The sequence below is a fragment of the Diceros bicornis genome, chromosome 34 (genome assembly GCF_020826845.1).
Source record: "Diceros bicornis minor isolate mBicDic1 chromosome 34, mDicBic1.mat.cur, whole genome shotgun sequence".
Taxonomy (NCBI): Eukaryota; Metazoa; Chordata; class Mammalia; order Perissodactyla; family Rhinocerotidae; genus Diceros; species Diceros bicornis.
Genome location: NC_080773.1, coordinates 23,918,046 through 23,935,972, shown reverse-complemented (window position 1 = coordinate 23,935,972; position 17,927 = coordinate 23,918,046). Strand labels below are relative to the sequence as shown.

At 40.9% G+C, this 17,927-nt stretch overlaps 1 pseudogene; it reads left to right on the top strand.

The window, feature by feature from the left end:
• Positions 1–2,425: 2,425 nt before the first annotated feature.
• On the top strand, positions 2,426–17,672 carry LOC131397092 (caspase recruitment domain-containing protein 8-like; annotated as a pseudogene).
• The last annotated feature ends 255 nt before the right edge of the window (positions 17,673–17,927 follow it).

The window sequence follows — 17,927 nt, the reverse complement described above, 5'->3', positions numbered from 1 at the left end:
ATACTATGTCATGCATATAAAACTACAGACTAGGGAATAAGTTTTTTTTTATTGCAGTAACATTGATTTATAATATTTATAAATTTCAGGTGTACATCATTATGCTGCTATTTCTGCATAGATTACATCATGTTCACCACCCGAATACTAATTACAATCCATCACCAAACACATGTGCCTAATCATCCCTTTTGCCCTCCTTCCTCCCCGCTTCTCTTCTGGTAATCACCAATCCAGTCTCTGTCTCTTTTAATCTTCTACTTATGAGTGAGATCATATGGTATTTGACCTTCTCCCTCTGACTTATTTTGCTTAGCATAATACCCTCAATGTCCATCCATGTTGTCAGACTAGGGAATATTGAGAGTAACTGGAGTGAGTTATTTTCCCTGGGAACCCAGTGCTTTCTAGCTCTGGTACTAAGTAATACTACCCTTCTATAATTAATCGTAACAAGGATTTGTGATGGGTATTGTTTTCTTATTTTACAAGTTAGAAAACTGATACTCAGAGAGCTAATGCTACAATTTTGACATGAATGTAGCTGCTAATAAATGGTGGTGCAAGCCTTTGGATTCAGTTCTCTTTGGTCTCCATAGTCTGTGACAAACTCACACTAAATATAGATATTGCTTTTTAGGAAGTTTAATTCATCTAGTATTGTGCAATTTTATTTGGGTTAATAGTTCCTCCTTTTTAGGAGCAGTGAAGACAGCAGAAGAGTAAAGACTTTCTTACTCCCCTATAGTTTACTAGAATGAAGTACCATTATATAAGTTATATACAAGTCTGTACATCCTTACACACAGGTCCGTAGTGAGTCTTACCAGGTATTACATACTATGATGAACATTAGGGATTGAGAATCAAATAAGGCATGCCTCCCAAAGTAAGATCATTGTTTGCTGAGTGGAGATGGAGGAATAGTAGTAGAGTGACATAAGTGGAAAAATGGGCTCTCATCATAGGATGGGCATCAGAGAAAGCATGTCTAAAGATGGAAAATCTGATTTGGGCTACTTCCACTATCCCACAGTGAAGAGACCATCCTACAATCAAGTTCCTTGCACATAATCAAATTACAACTCTCTTTGTGTTTTGCCAGGCTATTTAGACACAGATACAAGAGAGACAAAAGGGCAGACCATCATTGGTCACCTCCCTCAGAGGGGTTGGCTCCGCCAGTGTTAGGGTCGCATAACACCACTTATAATGATTATCAGAATGAATATGGAGAGGATGGGTATCCTTCACTGCCTCCTTATAGGTAAGAGACACTATATTCTGTGGCAAAAATGTAAGGTTTTGGGTCTTGTTCCTCTGTCTTATAGAGATTCATAAAAAGCAAGGATGTCGAGGTTATTTGCATAAAAATCAGCATATTTGTTCTTTTCTTCTTTTTATTATAACTTTTTATTTTGAAATAGCTTAAGTCTCACAAGAAGTAGCAAAAATAGTACAGAGTTCCCATGTACACCTCACCTAGCTTCCCCTAATGATAATATCTTTTATAGCAATAGTCATTGTCAAAACCAGGAAATTGATATTGCTACAGTACTATTAATTCAGGTACAGATTTTATTTCATGGTGATATTTACAGGATGGAAAATATTGATAATGAACACAACAATTCCTCAATCGTGCTTAGTCTACCCACCCGTTCCTCAATGGGATAGTTCCAGGGCAGTGATACACATAGGAGGCCATCGCTTGTAAAATTCAATGAACAACTTCGTTTGGTTTAACCAATGCCAGATAACTCAAGCAGGATTCTGTAGTCAACTGGAGTGTAGCAGATTACTAAGATCAGTGCTATTCAATAGCACTCACACCATGATGGACATATTCCGTGTCTGTGGGGTCTAATATAGAAGTCATTGGTCACATGTAGCTTTTGAGCACTTGAAATGTGGTTAAATCAAGTGGGGAACTGATTTTAAAATTTAATTAATTGAAGTTTAAATTTAAATAGGCATGTGTGGCTAGTAGCTATCATATGACAGTGTAGATCTTGGCCCAAAGGACACTCTCTTGCTCCTAACCCCAATCCTGATCCCAGCCAGCCAAGGGAGACCAGAGCCCTGCCTTTGAGTGTGAAGAAGAGGAAAGGACCTAGCATATGGCTTTCCTGTTCCATGTCTGAATGAGGGTCCCCAGTGGAAGAAGAAAATAAGTACAATATATATCATTTCCTACCCTCTTAGCATTCTTATGCTCTACCCAGTGTGCCTCACCATGTGGGGGTACCATAATTGCGTGAGTTCTTATAACACATACACAATCTCACTAATGTCCCGGAGCTTAAATCAATCATGTTAGGGTCCCATTCTCTTGAGCACCAATGATGTGTGAAGGTAGAATATAAACTAGGAATCTTCTCTTGTCCCTAAAATTCTCAACAAGGTCACTTAGGTCAACAAGCGTGTTGCCCTATTATGAAACAAAACCTTGTGTTTTGAGAATCGACTGAGTTCTGATTCCTAGGATGGAGAGAGCAGTAATTAGTGGGAGACAGAGACACAAACAGTTGACTTCAATATAATGAGGGGCGCGATGGAGTCATGTAGGCTTGAGAGAAGATTTCCCTCAAGACAAAATATGGGATCTACAGCTATTAACACAAAATCATGCTACAAAGATTGTTCTACCGCCTGGCCTCTGCATTGTATTCGTAGCACAGCTCTCGTTCTGTCTTTCCAGAGTTTATCCTGAGGAATCCTATGTGTGTGAAATTTTTGATGATGTCTCAAATTATGGTGATGTGATGACAGTAAAGCCATCATTGCACAACATTACTCCCGAGCCTGAACTCTTTGGGGATGAGGCTACCAGGTAAGGGAAAGTAACCTGTGGGGAAAGCTGTCAGTATTGGATTCTGTTTCTCGATATCACAGAGGACTGTAAGAATTTGGGTCGTTTATATAGGAATCAGGAGGAGAGTGAATGAGCTTATACAATATTACCAACAAACCCAGAAATTTCTGAATGAGGCTAACCACCTCTTCTTCCAGCTAGGTGTCTTGAGAAGCCACACACAAAAAGACGAAAACTGATGTAATCAGAGATCACTGCATCATTGGTTGAGGTGGTCACCCACTTAATTTTCTAGGAAACTGGCTGATGATGAGTCTGAAGGCCAGAGTGGGGTCCCTGAAGTGGTGTGCTGGTAAATGTTTGATACCAGCTTCCCCAGGGGAGAGGGGAAAGCCTCTATTTGCAGCATTTGCCAATTTCTGTGGGGTGAATCCTCCCATCAAGGCAAATTTCAAACTATCAACATGATGTTCCTGAACACAGGGTTGGGAATAGATGCGCAGTAGCCCACCATTGTATTGTCACTGCACAGATGCCATAGATGTAAATAACCTCAAGAGCACAGACTGTAGTCAAATGTAGTAAAATGATTAGACAGTGATAAGTTTTGAGTATTTATTACCTTTGTAATATAGTTTATTTAAATGTAAATTTATGTAATTTAATTTTTAGTAATAGCTGTGTTTAACAACCTGCCTGCAAAATTCTAGGAAATTTAACAATCGGCTCTCACGATGCAGCTCCAACTCATCACTGGCTTCCTCTCCGACTCCTAAATCCCAACCTCAGCCACCCACCGGAATCCAGCGTGCACAAACACCACGAGGGAGAATAGAAGATGGCATATTCACCCTCAGTACTTTGCATGGGGCTAACATAACCCGTGACTACATTTGTAGCCTCAGATACAACACGAAGTCTTAGAATGGCAGCCCAAGGTTCTCTCACATGGTTTACCCAAGAACTCTTTCAAGACAAGAGCTATAGATCCTTTCTTTTACTCTCACTTCTCCAAATACTTGTTCTCTTTAACCTTAATCCATGTATCAATTTCTCTGCTAATCTCTTTCATGTTGAAATGAATAGACATATCAAGGAATATATAAAGGAATCAAGAGATCAAGGATTTCAGGTATATATCAAGAAATCAAGAGAACCTAAAAAAATGTCAGACAAATGAGACAATGTTTCATGGTACCACAGCAGCAGCAATTATGCAATAAATATTGGATCTATAGAAATAATTGTTATTTCATATTGCATCACACCCTTTCTTAGGAATTGGGACTCTTGCCCTTTGATTCTCCTGGTCTTGATTGGTTCCACATTGAGTGGTTGTCTTCATCCAGAAGGGATCACCTATATTAGGACAGATTTCTCATGCCAGATGCTTAACCACTAGATCACCCTATAGACCACGATTTTTAACTTTGGCTAAATAGTCGAATCACTTGGGAAGTTTTAAAAGTACTGATGCTTAGGTTCCCCCTCCAACCTTCTGAGTTAATTGGTCTGGGCTGTGACCTGTGCATTGGGGATTTTAAACATCCCGGTGTCTCAAGTTTGGGAACCACTGCTATGGGGGCATGTATTTCATCCATGGGTCAATTGGGTTCAGTTTTTTTATTCCAACAGTCATATGAACCAATCAGAGCAATTTAAGCAAAAGAAAGTAGCTATGGCCATTTTGGACACTGGTAAATTGGAGGAGCCAGCCCTGGTGGTCTAGTGGTTAAGAGTCCACGCCCTCACTGCCACGCCAGGCTTGTTTCCCAGTCAGGGGACCACGCCACCTTTCTGTTGGTTGTCATACTGTGGTGGCTGCATATTGCTGTGATGCTGAAAGCTACGCCACCAGTATTTCCAATACGAGCAAGGTCACCTATGGTGGACAGGTTTTAGTGGAGCTTCCAGACTAAGACAGACTAGGAAGAAGGACCTGGCCATGCACTTCCCAAAAATATTGGCCATGAAAATCCTATGAATAGCAGTGGAGCATGGTCTGATATAGCATTGGAAGGTGAAAGGATGGCACAAAAAGAGCAGGCGGGGCTCTGCTCTGCTGTACACGGGGTCACTAGGAGTCAAAATGGACTCAATGACACTGACAATAAATAATAAAAGAAGAAGGAGAGTAGTCAAGACACACTGGGTTCTAGAGAGCTCCTTGGTTCTACTATCCTACACTTTATCCAAGTCATCTCTTTATAGTCTAGAGCAGTACTGTTTAACAGAAATTTCAACCAAGGAGCTGAATTCTTAATTAAATCAAATTACGTTAAATTTAAATAGCCTCTTTTGGTTAGTGACTACCTTTTGGATGATACAGCTCTAGGTTTTAATCACATCTTCATTCTTTTAACTACTTCTTGCTATTTTCCTTATTTTTGACACAAAAGGACCCCAGTCAGCAGCATAGCAGAAGAGGACTCTACACGGAGAGAAGAATCAGGTAATTCGCTAATATAGAGCAGGGGCCAGGGGTGTGTCAGTGGGTTGATGGAAGTGTCCTGTGGTTTTATGTGGAGAACACAGTTGTGAGGTCTTATGGCAGCAAAGATCAAAAGTAATTTTTCTCATCTCTAATATGGTGCACTCAGCAACTTAAAGGGGATAGGAAGTACTTGTGATCTTAGCCATTACTTCTGGAATCAATTCCATATTCCAAACACTCTATTAGGGATGTTACACATAATCTCTTTTTATTATCCACAGAAACTCTATGAGTGGATTGTGTTGACTCTATTTTAAAGACAAATAAAACAAACTTGGAGGTGATAAGTCTTCCAGGTAGTAGGACCACTTCTCATCTCAGAGCCTGAGCAGTGGGCACGGAGTCCAGCAGTGCCTGCGTGCTACTGCTAAGGCTCTCCCTATTGGGTCAGGAATGCTCAAAGAACCAGGGGATGGTCTGTGATGCCTCGGGGTGGTGGCGGATGTGAGGACAAACACGTGTTCCTCTGTCTCTTCAGCTTTTGCGCTTGTTCCTTTTCTGGACTTGACTTTCCCCACCAGCTGAAGGTATTATCTACTATTTGGGACCACGTAGAAATTTAACTGCCTTGGTTTCTGCCCAAGACAAATGCAGCCCACCAACAAAACTGTTCAGCCAGGCTTCCCTCTTAAATTTGGGGGTACAATTTTATTAGTGACAAAGAACACTCTTGTGCCCTTTCTTGTCTGGATTCAAAGAACAGAGCCCTATGTTCTAGCCACATACCCTTCTCTCCAATATCCATATTGCCGACAGCCTGTGTATAATCCAACACCCAAGACTCCTTCCGACCATGCTTTTCCAACAAGCTACATCTGACTTGTGCGGTATTTTCTTTTCAGGAGTTAGTTGCTCATCACACAAGCAAGTAGTGTCCTCCTTGGCTGCCACACTCTCTTCTGGGGTTAAACTAGCTTGTAATAGTAATCAGTTTCTGGGACCTGGAGGAAGTGTGGATGTTGAGTTGGTCGATCAAAGCATAAACAGATACAGGTAAGAACAGAAGATTCTGATTATTTAAATACAACTCTGCTCTAAAGGAAGTCTGTATTACATGATCCTATACATGTGTACATGATTCGTCCCTTAAGATATCTGAAATTTTACCAATGTTGTGTTTATTTCATGAACTAAATTGATACTTTAATTTCAACAAATATAGAATACTGAGAAAGGGGGGCCAGAGAGCTTAATTAACCCCTCAGAGTTTTTTAATATAGTAAAAGTTGCAGATGGGTCTTGAACTTTGCCTCACCCCAGACACTGCATCCTTCTCCACAACTGTTCTTCAAATCAAAGCCCTAGTGTTCTCCCAGCATGACTTCTACTCTGGCTCCTTTCAGGATACACCTCCCCACGGCCGGCTGCTATCTGTGGCCAGCCACACACCTTGGCTTCCTGGTAAGGGCGGCAGTGACTGTGGAGATTGCGTTCAATTCTTGGGGTCAGCATCTGGACCTGGACCTGCAGCACCATGACCAGTGGATGGTGGCGAGTCCCTTGTTTGACATCTCCATGGAGCCTGGGGAGGCCGTTGCTGAACTCCACCTCCCCCACGTCATCTCCCTCCAAGGTAATGAGGGGAGAGAGGCCACTGTGGGGAGGTCAGGGAACATTCTGCCTTACTGCCACTGTGCTTCTCCTACCCAGATGAAGTCGATGTCTCCTGGTTCAAAGTTGCCCATTTTAAGGAGGAAGGGATGATCCTGGAGCGACCAGCCCGAGTGGATCCTTCTATGCCGTCCTGGAAAACCCCAGCTTCTCTCTGATGGGAATCCTGCTGAGTATTGCCAGGGGGACCCGTCTCTCAGTCCCCATCACTTCCACAGCACTGATCTATTGTCACTTCCACCCTGAAGATATTAAATTCCACGTGTACCTTATTCCCAGTGATTCCGTGCTAAGGAAGGTAAAGCTGAGAGATTTTGGAGGTCATGAGAAGATGCGAGTTACCTTTCCAGCTTGTCACTTTGGACCTTCCATCTCCTTATTAGGCAGAAAAGACCAAGCATGGTTTTCATGTATAGACTTATGGATCACCCTTCATGAGGTCAATCCGTGGGTGCTGACCCTTGAGCTATATGCAATGATCTGCAATAGAAATTCAGTTCTACTAAAAATGGAGCTTCCCTCTTCTGGCTCGCAAGGAAAAGGAAAAAGAGAGAGGAGACTTTTGGAGGATTGGCAGGAGTAAGATGCAGAGATTCCACTGCAGAATTTTAAATTGGTGATTTCTGAATTAAACCCACACTTGCCCCTCTGGAGTCATCCTCCTCCTATTCAGTGGCCTCTCCCTCTAATGCATTTGCAAAATGCATTGAGTCTCATTGCCCCCCACCCTGTCCAGGGTTAGTGATAAAGCAGATGCACTGGTCCCTGTGGCTCCACAGCTTCTGTGATCCTGGATAAAGTACCACATCTGTCCCTCCAGCCTCGGTGGAGAGGAGACAGGGGGATGATTACATCTGATTTGACTGCCCTGTTATTTAATACTCCTACTTCCCAATAACAACAGGCAGGTGGGTGCCTGGCAGTATTTGGGGTTGTGAGTAACTGTGGGTATTTAAAATACAAGAGAAAACGGTTAAATCAGGGTGCTAAAGATGACCATTCCTAGCTTACACAGGAAAAGAAGAAAACAACAACAACAAAAACAAATTCTTGTGGGACTTTTCATTTTGGACACACCCCAGTTCCTGGCCTCATCTTGCTATTTCTTCTTCCTTCCTTGACCCCAAATCTCGCATGATAACTTCCCTCATACCTTACTGATACAATAGAAACAACGAGATGGAAATGACCTCATGTTTCCACCATCAACTTTGTAAGTCTAATTCTGCACCATCTTCACTTTTCCCGTTCTCCTACAACCGACGAAGTCGCCCTCTGCTTGAGCGAGGCCATGACTTAAAACATGTCCTGGATCCCTTTCCTTCCTGTCGTACATCGGACACCACACATTGAGGCATCTTCCCTCACCTCCTCCGTCGGTGTCTCCTACCTTAGTGCATCATTCCCATCAGCAAACCAAAATCTAGCATAGCTACCATATTGGAAATGCCTTTCTGGACCATTCTTCCTTCTCCAACCATAGTTTCTATTTTTCTCTTATGCTTCTTAGCAAATGGATCAACAGCTCTGTGGATCCATAGTCTCGATAACACTCAGTTTTAACTCTGTCCTCAAATCCCTCTAACTGGATTACTTCACCACCATTCCTTAAAATGGCTCGTTTTAAAATCACCAGTGACTTCCACATTGAATAATTCTTACCTGAAGTCTCAGTAGCATGTTATGTCGTTGATCACTCCCTTCCTTGGAAACAGTCCTCTTGAATTCTTTAACACTGTATTTTCCCAATTTCTCAGTTACTGTTCTCGCCTTTCTTCAAACTGCCTCTGCGGGATCTTGATCTGAAACTCCCTCTGAATCTCGAGTTCCCAGGGCTGAATATTGGACTCTCCTTTCTCCTTTCCGTACTCACTGACGGTCTTAGTGAATTCTTTCAGTCCCAAAATTGAATTCCATGTAAGAGAGGAATTCCTAAATCTGTATCTCCAGTCCTGGTCTCTCTTCCGAGCTCCGAATTGTAACTGCCTGACTTAACATTCCCATTTGACTGCTTAATCAGTGTATCTAACCGTATATATTAATTTCACTTTCTTCCCTAAAACTGTCATTTCAACTCTCTTCCCCACTGAGGATAGAAAACCAAGTTCCGTTAAGTCATTCAAACCAAAATCTAGAATATCATCCTTGATTCCTCCATTTCCTTTCTTTTCCACATCCAATGTATCATTAATACCAATCAACTTTACTTTCATTGTGTTTCAGGAAATATTTATGGAGTTACCATCTACAGAGAAACAGATGATAAATAAATAAACAAAGAGATATATGGGTACATATATCTTTACTTTCAAAGTAAAGATAATATAACTTGAATCAGTCTCATTTCCCTTCATCGTCATTGCCAGCTTTAGTCCGATCCACTACTACCGTCTTTTGCTAGAAATATGACTAAACCCTCCGGACTTATCTCACTGGTTCCATTGTTTTTCATCTATTTTTAATCTAGCAACAGAGAGATCTTTTACAAGCATAAATAATACCATATCACTCCTTGACCAAGACTCTTCCGTGAATCTTTATTACCCTTAGAACATGAACCGTATAATTTACTCTGGCTACGGCATTACTTGGGCCTGAGGGGCCTCTCTTGTCCATCTCCCGCCACTGTCTTCTCACACATTATGTTCCAGCACCAATGACCTGCATTTTACTACCTCAGACACTCCAAGAATTCTTGCTTCTGGGCCCTTGCCTATTTTGTTTCCTCTGCAAGACTGGCTTCTTCCCATCTTTCTAGTGTTTGCCTTAATGTCTCTGCTTTAGAAAGTTTATTTCCAGACTCTCCAGTTTGGTCCAGCCCTCCTGTTATTTTTGATCACTGCACTCTCTTCCTTCCTGCCAACGTACTCATATATCTCTTTATTGAGACAATAAAGAGATTCTCTGTAGATTGTAAACTCCGTAAATGGGAGAGACCATTTCTACTTAATCATAAATTAGTTAAAAGCACAGTGTAAGGCCTTTTGTAGGCACTCATCAAATTTTGTTGACAGAATGAATGAAAGGTGGTCTCTCTTCCTCTGTTTGTAGGAGAAGGAGAGAGTAGAAACCTTTTCTTCACTTGAAACCACAATTTAAACTCAAAATGTCTATTGTTTCCCTGAGGACTTTCCCTGCTTACTTCAAGAGCAATGTAGGCCAATGTGGTAGCCATTGGCTACATGTGGGTATTGACTACTTGAATTGAGATGTACTGTAAATTTAAAAAAAACACAGATTTTGAAGACAATATAAATTAATATAAATTCTTATGTTGGTTACATGTTTAAATGATAATATGTTAGGTTAAAAGAATTATATCATAAACATATTACTAAAAGTAATTTCACCTGCTTCTTTTAATTTTCTTAAAAATGCAGCTGTTAGAAAATTTGTAATTACGTTTGGGGCTCGCTTTATATTTCTATTCAATAGCGTGGCTCCAGGGAAATTCATTTACTCATTCAACAAATATTTATTCTGTGCCTTGCGTATTCCAGGCACTATTTTAGGGACTGGGGATACATCAGTGAACAAAACAAACAAAAACAGGATAACCAAAGATATCGTATGGAATGTTTGTGCTATAGGAAAAATATATGTGCAAATGATAAGTGGTATAAAAAATAAAGAAGATTAAGGGACTGCTTCGAGTTTCAATCCATAAGACCAACTAAGTATAGTGGCATGTCTCTGAATATCTGCAGAAATCTGCTCTTAATGATAACCCATCAAAGTTATACTGACGTCTTCTCATAGTGATAACCCGTCAAAGTTATACTGAGGTCTTTGATTATTTTAGTTCCAGCCTCTTATTATTATAATTTCAATTAAGTGTATCTCTTCATTTAAAACAATTCTTCATCAGAGATGGCATGACACTTTATTGTCTTTCCTCTGTCAGTTTCTTTTCATCGCTCTGGAGTTGTTACTCTTTATGAGTGGATGTATAGGGAGTGACTCCTTGTGTGTATAGCTCTCCACCTCCCTTCTCTGCCTCCTCCCCATCATGGTGTCATCTCTGTGATCAATACAATTTGAAATTTTTCTTTCACTTGATCTTCTAGTCCTAAATCAGGTTTCAGTATTGGCCATCCTTTCCTTCAAATGTATCTACTGATTTTTTAAACTTAATCAAATATGCAGATAATTCGTTGCTCCATAATTTTCACAGTGGACACATCATGTATCCAGCACCTAGATCAAGAATTAGAACATCATCAGTTTCTCTGAAGCCCCCTCTTGCCCCTCCCTGCCCCCTCTCAGTCACTACCCCCCAGAGTATTTACTAACTGGACAAATAACACCATGTACTGTAATTGTTTTTAACAGAAATTCTTGCTCGTTCATTCCATAAAGTCTCTTTTGAGCTGTATCTGAGACTTCTCAGATGTTATTATTATTTCATTATTTGAGTGCTATTGAGTGTCTTTGGTGGCTGCTCAGATCGTTCTGAGGCGTCTGGGCTTCTCAGAGGCCACATCACAGTATTGTTTGCTGGTGCTCAGGAGGTATAGCACCTCACGTGACAGCAGCCCTGCAGTGGAGAGAAGTAAAATCTCTACCTTTCTCCATCACAGATGTAGCTGCAGACACAGAGGGTCCCCTGCTGAGGCACAAGAAGGAAGTCTCTTTGTCTCCAGGTTTCAGGAGCACCCGGCCAATCCCTGCCACATTATACAAAGAAAATGAAACTATACAGAGATTTGTAATAAAAAGAAATCCCTTGGCTCTGAGATAATCACCAGTAAAATTTCATTAATACATCTCTTCATGCATAGAGACATATTCATATGTTTCTATCTGTATATAAATCTTTGTATCAATAGAATCTTGTCATACATACTACTTAATACAATATATTCATAAATTTTTATGCCACTACTTCTCTTATTTACTTTTTTTTTGCTTTCTAATTTGTTTCTTCCTCTTCTTCCTCAGGCGATAGATGATGAGGAAGCTAAGTTCCGTGGTGTGTGTCTGCAGACCTCGCCCCCAGTGGAACCCCTGAACTTTGGTTCCTGTTATATTGTGTCTGGTTCTGCTCACCTGGAAATAATATCCAAGGTCAGTAGAATTTGAATCTAACTCTACAGGTTTCCAATGTTTTGTACTTTTGTAACAAATGGAAGACAAGTGGAGGGTCAGTAGTTCAGACAATTTTTCTCTGAACCACGTGCTGCTGAGAGCTAGGCTACACTTCCTTCCATGGAATAACAATATTTCCTAAAATTGTAAACTTAAAAGGATGTTGGTCTCTCTCCCTCTGTTTTCCTCTCAACCAACTATGAGATTATATAAAAAACAGGGGTTAAGTCCATTGGCCAGTTCACTATAGGTAACCCAGCCTTTCTACCCTCCACTGCTTCAAGTCACGTGGTGTGTTTCTTCTAGGAGTTGAAATTGTCCTACAGAAGCCCAGGAGAAATCCAGCCCTTCTCTAAGGTCTATGCTGGGAAGATGAAGGAACCAATCCAACTTGAAATTAGCAAAAAATAAAAAATAAAAATAAAAAAATAAGACTTTGGTCTGGAAGACTTTGGTGTAGCCAGCCAGGTAGGTAGAAGAGTGAGGCTAAAATTTGGGGGAGGAAAACGTGCACCTCTACCCTTGGTTGTAGTAAAGTGTGCTAAAGGGGAAAATCTATTTATGGTCCCATCCCAGAGGGGAATATAAATCTGTCCATTTATAGTCAACGTGAGGGGTCAGCCCAGTGGCGCAAGCGGTTAAGTGCGCGCACTCCGCTGCGGTGACCCGGGGTTCACCGGTTCGGATCCCAGATGTGCACTGACGCACTGCTTGGCAAGCCATGCTGTGGCGGCGTCCCATATAAAGTGGAGGACGATGGGCACGGATGTTAGCCCAGGGCCAGTCTTCCTCAGCCAAAAAAGAGGAGGCTTGGCAGATGTTAGCACAGGGCTGATCTTCCTCACAAAAAATAATATATGTAAATGTAAGTAAGCCTGGGAGTGACAATGGCCATTGGTGGTAAGAATGGAAATGTCTCCTACCTGGGAGATAATGAGCAGGAAGCACTAATTATGAGTGAGAAGGAGCATAAAGTCTATTTAATTCCACCTTCTGTGCAATTTTATAATTGTTGGCATACGTGGAGACTGAGCAGCTGCCAAAGGAGGAGGCCACAAAATTGATCAGAACGTTAAACAACATCAGGGATTTTAGAAAAAATGTAAGACCATGTTGAAAGCTTATTGGTAAGCATTGTTTAATGTCTTCCAAAATGGTTGCTCCAATTGGCAAATCTTCCATCAACTTATGTGTGTCCAAAGTTCTGCACTATCACAATCCTGGTATTATAATATTTAAAAAATATATGTTTAAATCTACTCACTCAATGTTGGTATTTCAAGTCAGCACACATTGGCCTAGATGATAATTTATGTGGGACGGTATGATATAATTTTGTTGTAGCTTTCACACTTCCGAACGTATTGGCTTGCAAATAGAAATAGGAAGAATATGGGAAAAATTTGATCCTTCCTCTGATCATTTTATTAATGGGCAGTGAGTGACTTTCTACTTACTTGGGTTCCATTAGTATATTAATGTTCAAAACGGGACCCTTATTTCAGAAAATGGAATTAAACTATTTCAGTGGGTTGCATCAAAGATTAGAAAAACTAAATAAGAGTAGATGATTGATCTCATCTCATTCCCCAATTTTTCCCTCTTTTCTAGTGGATCTCCAGTTTGGTGCTGCATCAGCCCCTCCTGGTTTCTCAGGTCAGTGAAACGTTTACACTATAAACCTGAAGGATGTGTCTGATTTCAGGAGATCTTTGAGTGGTTTGATGTCGCTCAGTGAGGGTTCATTCCTTCCGTCCTTGTCAGTTACAAAGACGGACTGATGTCAGAGATAAATACAAACAATGAGTATGATTTACCTCAGTGAGCATGTTTGAGTGTAATATGCAGACTGTGAATACGCAACCACATTTTCTTGGGGAAAATATTTTGCACCTGAGAAACTATAAATTAAAATATTTCCATAGGGCTGGAAATGGGATGAAGCAAACATGAGACCAGAGAGGCAGGCAAGAAGCAGAAGTCGAAAGTCTCAGAATGACATTTGGAATATTTTGGACTTCAGGCTGAAAGCAAAGGGGAATTATTAAATGATGGACAACAGTGCGTGGATTCTTCCGAACAGTGTGGATGATTGATTGTGGGTGAGGAATGGACAGGAAGTGGGGAGCCAGGTTATGAGGCTGTTGTAAAAATTAAGAAATTGGAGTTGGCATGTAGCAGAGAAAGAAATTATTTAGACTAAGCAGTCAAGATTCAGAGAACCTAAGTTTCGTCATCTGGTAAGTAATGGATTTGTGTCTGCACATCCTTATCTCCTAATGCCCTCATCTCCATATTAATTTAAAAGTCATCCAAGGCAGCAATCTGTAATGTCCTGTGTATCTGTGTAAACACTTGTGTGGCAAATGACAGAAAGCCCGACTTAAATGGACTACAAGTATAAAGGGAGTATCCTAGCTCACATGAATGCAAGGGCGACAGGTGGCGCTGACTTCCAGGAAGGCTGATCCATTGGTGCAAATGACGTCACAATGAAGCAATATCACTCCATGTCTCCACCTTGCCTTCCGTATCATTGGCTTCAATTGTCAGGTTCCATGCAGTAAAAGTGACAAGCCTCATATCTCAAAAGAGACCATCCAGAAGAAGAAAGCATCTTCTGATCTCTTCCAATGAAGAGAAGGCTCCTCAGGGTGTCACATTGGCTGGAAATGGTAACAAACATATTTCCTGGCCAGCTGGTGTTGTCAGGAAGTCCAGAGAGGCAAACTAGCTAAAAATATAATGCTCCACGTCTGGAGTTGCAGTTGGGTTCAAATTAAACTATGGATCTTGGTTAAGAATCAGGTAAAGATGATTTCATGAAGGAAATTGAAAAAACTTCCCTGTAGGGGGTGACTGTGCATCACAACAAAAGGTCTCTATACTTCCTAATATACAAGGCTCTTGAGCAAGAATTATCTATTACCTGTTGTCTGAAGGATAAAACTGAATCTCATCAGCCTAGTCTACAACACCCTTTAGAAGCTGATCCCAGTCCACAACTTGAGTCAAATCTTCATTCTGGCCGCCATGCACTATAAATCACAACATCTCTTTCTCCCTCTTTTCCTTTTTGCCTGGTGTCACCCTGTATTTAATACCAAAATCCTCCTCCTCAAATCTTCCTCTGATACTAGCTCTTCTGTGAAGACTTTGCTCTAAAGTTAGTCATCCTCTTCTTTGTGACCCTAAAGCTATGGTTACATTTCTCCTTTATGGCATTAGAGTAATAAAAATGATGATGATGATGATAAATGCAACTTATCAAACACTCGTAGTATGCTAAATATTCTGGACGTCTATATTTGTGCTTCATATCCACCATTTCTATTTAGTCTTGTCAATAAACTTTGGCTGGGCTTCACCAGAGAATCATGAAGGAACGTCAGAGTGAGCATGGAAATGTTCACGAAATAACAATCATGTATGGAGCATCTCTGTAGATGCAGGTAGCACAAGACAGACACAGACCCTGCACTCATGGGGTTTATATTCTAACATGTGACAACAATGAAACTAATTTCACAGTGATTATCAAAATACAGTTGTGATATGTGTTCCAAAGGAAAATTGGAGGGATTTAAGAGAGGATGTAACAGGGGGCTCTGATGTAACTTTGAAGGAGTGAAAAAGTCACGGAGTGCATCCCAGAGAAAGTAAAAGAGTGAAGTTTATGCTCAGTTCTGAAGATTGATGAGAAGTTGCTAAACAAATGGGAGAGGTGAAAAGCAATTCAGGCAGCAGGAATAGAATAAGATAAGAATCTTCCTGTGGCTGCAACTTCACGCAAATTTAGGAGTCATTGAATGTAAAATTCCACATAAACATTTTGACATAAATACCAAGATCTCACAGAAATTGCATCATTAAATTAACCTGTTTGGTTGTAGCCCCAGATGACCGGACATTAATTATCTGTGCCATTGTGTTAAGAAAAAAAGTTGAGGGGCATAAACTGTACATAAAATGTAAGCATTCTTTTAGTGAGGAAACTGAGGTACAAGAAAGTGATGTAACTTGGCCAACGTCACACAGACACTGATTATGGGCACCAACATGAACCCTGAGTCTGCATGATGGAAAAATACATTGTGTTTCCCCCAGTGCTTCTATTTCCTTTGTGTTGTACTTATCCAGTTACATCTCTTTCTACACAGCTTATCAGAAAAGGCTTGAGGGCAGGGAACCAGCCTAATCCATCTGCATATCTCTAGCATCATGTGTGACTACTGACAATTTATGAACTTGCAGATTTTTGTTCAATTGTTGATGGATATATGAATGTGTAGCAAGATAGAGCCCTGTGTAGGGTTCCAATGAAAAACAGAAAGTAGCAAAGGTGAGGCTCTCAAAGCTTGGAGGGGGAAGGGATGGGATTGAAGGGGAAGGGATGGGATTGAAGAAGATGCATTCATTGTCTGTACATAAATTCATGGACCACTGAAAATTGATCGCTTACCCTGGAAATGTGTGTGTGTGTGTAAGATTTAGGCAACATGTGAAAGAGAATGATAAATATCTCCACACAGAATTATGACTTTTACGTGAGCATAGGTTCTGAATCCTGTAAGTGAGCTGTTCCTCCCTAAGTCTGCAACTCTTCGTTCCATCCAGGTGCAGCCTTTGTGAGGCAGCATCTCCGACAGCTCCAAGCCATAATGGGGGACCTGAATGGGGTGCTGGATGATCTTCAGGACAGTGAGGTCCTCACTGAGAATGAGAAGGAGCTGGTGGAGCAGGAGCAGACACGGCAGAGGAAGAATGAGACCCTGCTGAGGCTGGTGAGGAATAAAGGGGACCAGGCCCTGGAGCTGCTCTTCAGAAGCCTTGCTAAAAGAGACCCTTACCTGGTGTCCTACCTCAGACAGCAGTACATGTAACAGTGACTCAGATAGATACTCAGGAAGAGGGAATCCAGTGTTCTCCACTGGAAATGGGTAAATGGAAATGTGATCATTGGGTTCAGTATCCAAGACATCTGGGTAACATCTATCCATCACACAGGCTGTATTGAGGACTAATATGTAACTCAGCAGATACCTCTGTACTATATCCTAATATCTTAACCTCAAGAATATCTGAAGAGAGTAGTAATATTTCTACTACATATTTTCCAAGCCCGGCTACAAAAATCACTATTTCATCCACTGGCACACTTCTTGGAGACCAAGGGTGGAGGAAGGCAAAGGCAAGTGTGTTTATGATTGACAAGGCCCAGGGAGGCAAATTCTCCTGATTCATGTGGAAAGCAATTCCAGTGAACATTCCATTTGCAGTCTCACCTTCTCACAACTAAAGCCAGGAATGCTTACAAAAACTCTCTGTTGTGAACATTCAAGACATTCACAAGTATTCCTGGTGGTGTTTTTAGAAATGTACTGTGCCTTGAACATTTTATCTAATGCTATTATTACTAGAATGATGTAAATACACTTGATGGAATAGAGCACAGGAATGGAAAAACAAAATACAAACAAGAGCCGAAACCTTTTTGCCACTGATATATAAGCTGTTAACAGGAATGGGCAGGCCAAATTTTCATGGAACAGCTCCATGGAACACATAGATGGAGTGTGGATTAGTGGACCAGGAAGAGGAAAATGAGGAACATCCAGCTAATTCTGAGAGAGGCCTTTCCAGCTGAGTACCTCACAAAAATAAGCAGAACCCAATATTTGGATTATACCATTTGACTCTGTCATTTTATATCCATTCCAGTTGTCTTTTTTTTTTTTTTTACTTTTAATTTTTTGTTTATTGCAGTAACATTGGTTTATAACATTGTAAAAGTTTCAGGTGTACATCATTGTACTTCTATTTCTGCATAGATTACATCATGTTCACCACCAAAATACTAATTACAACCCATCACCACACACGTGTACCGAATTATCCCTTTCACCCTCCTCCCTCCCC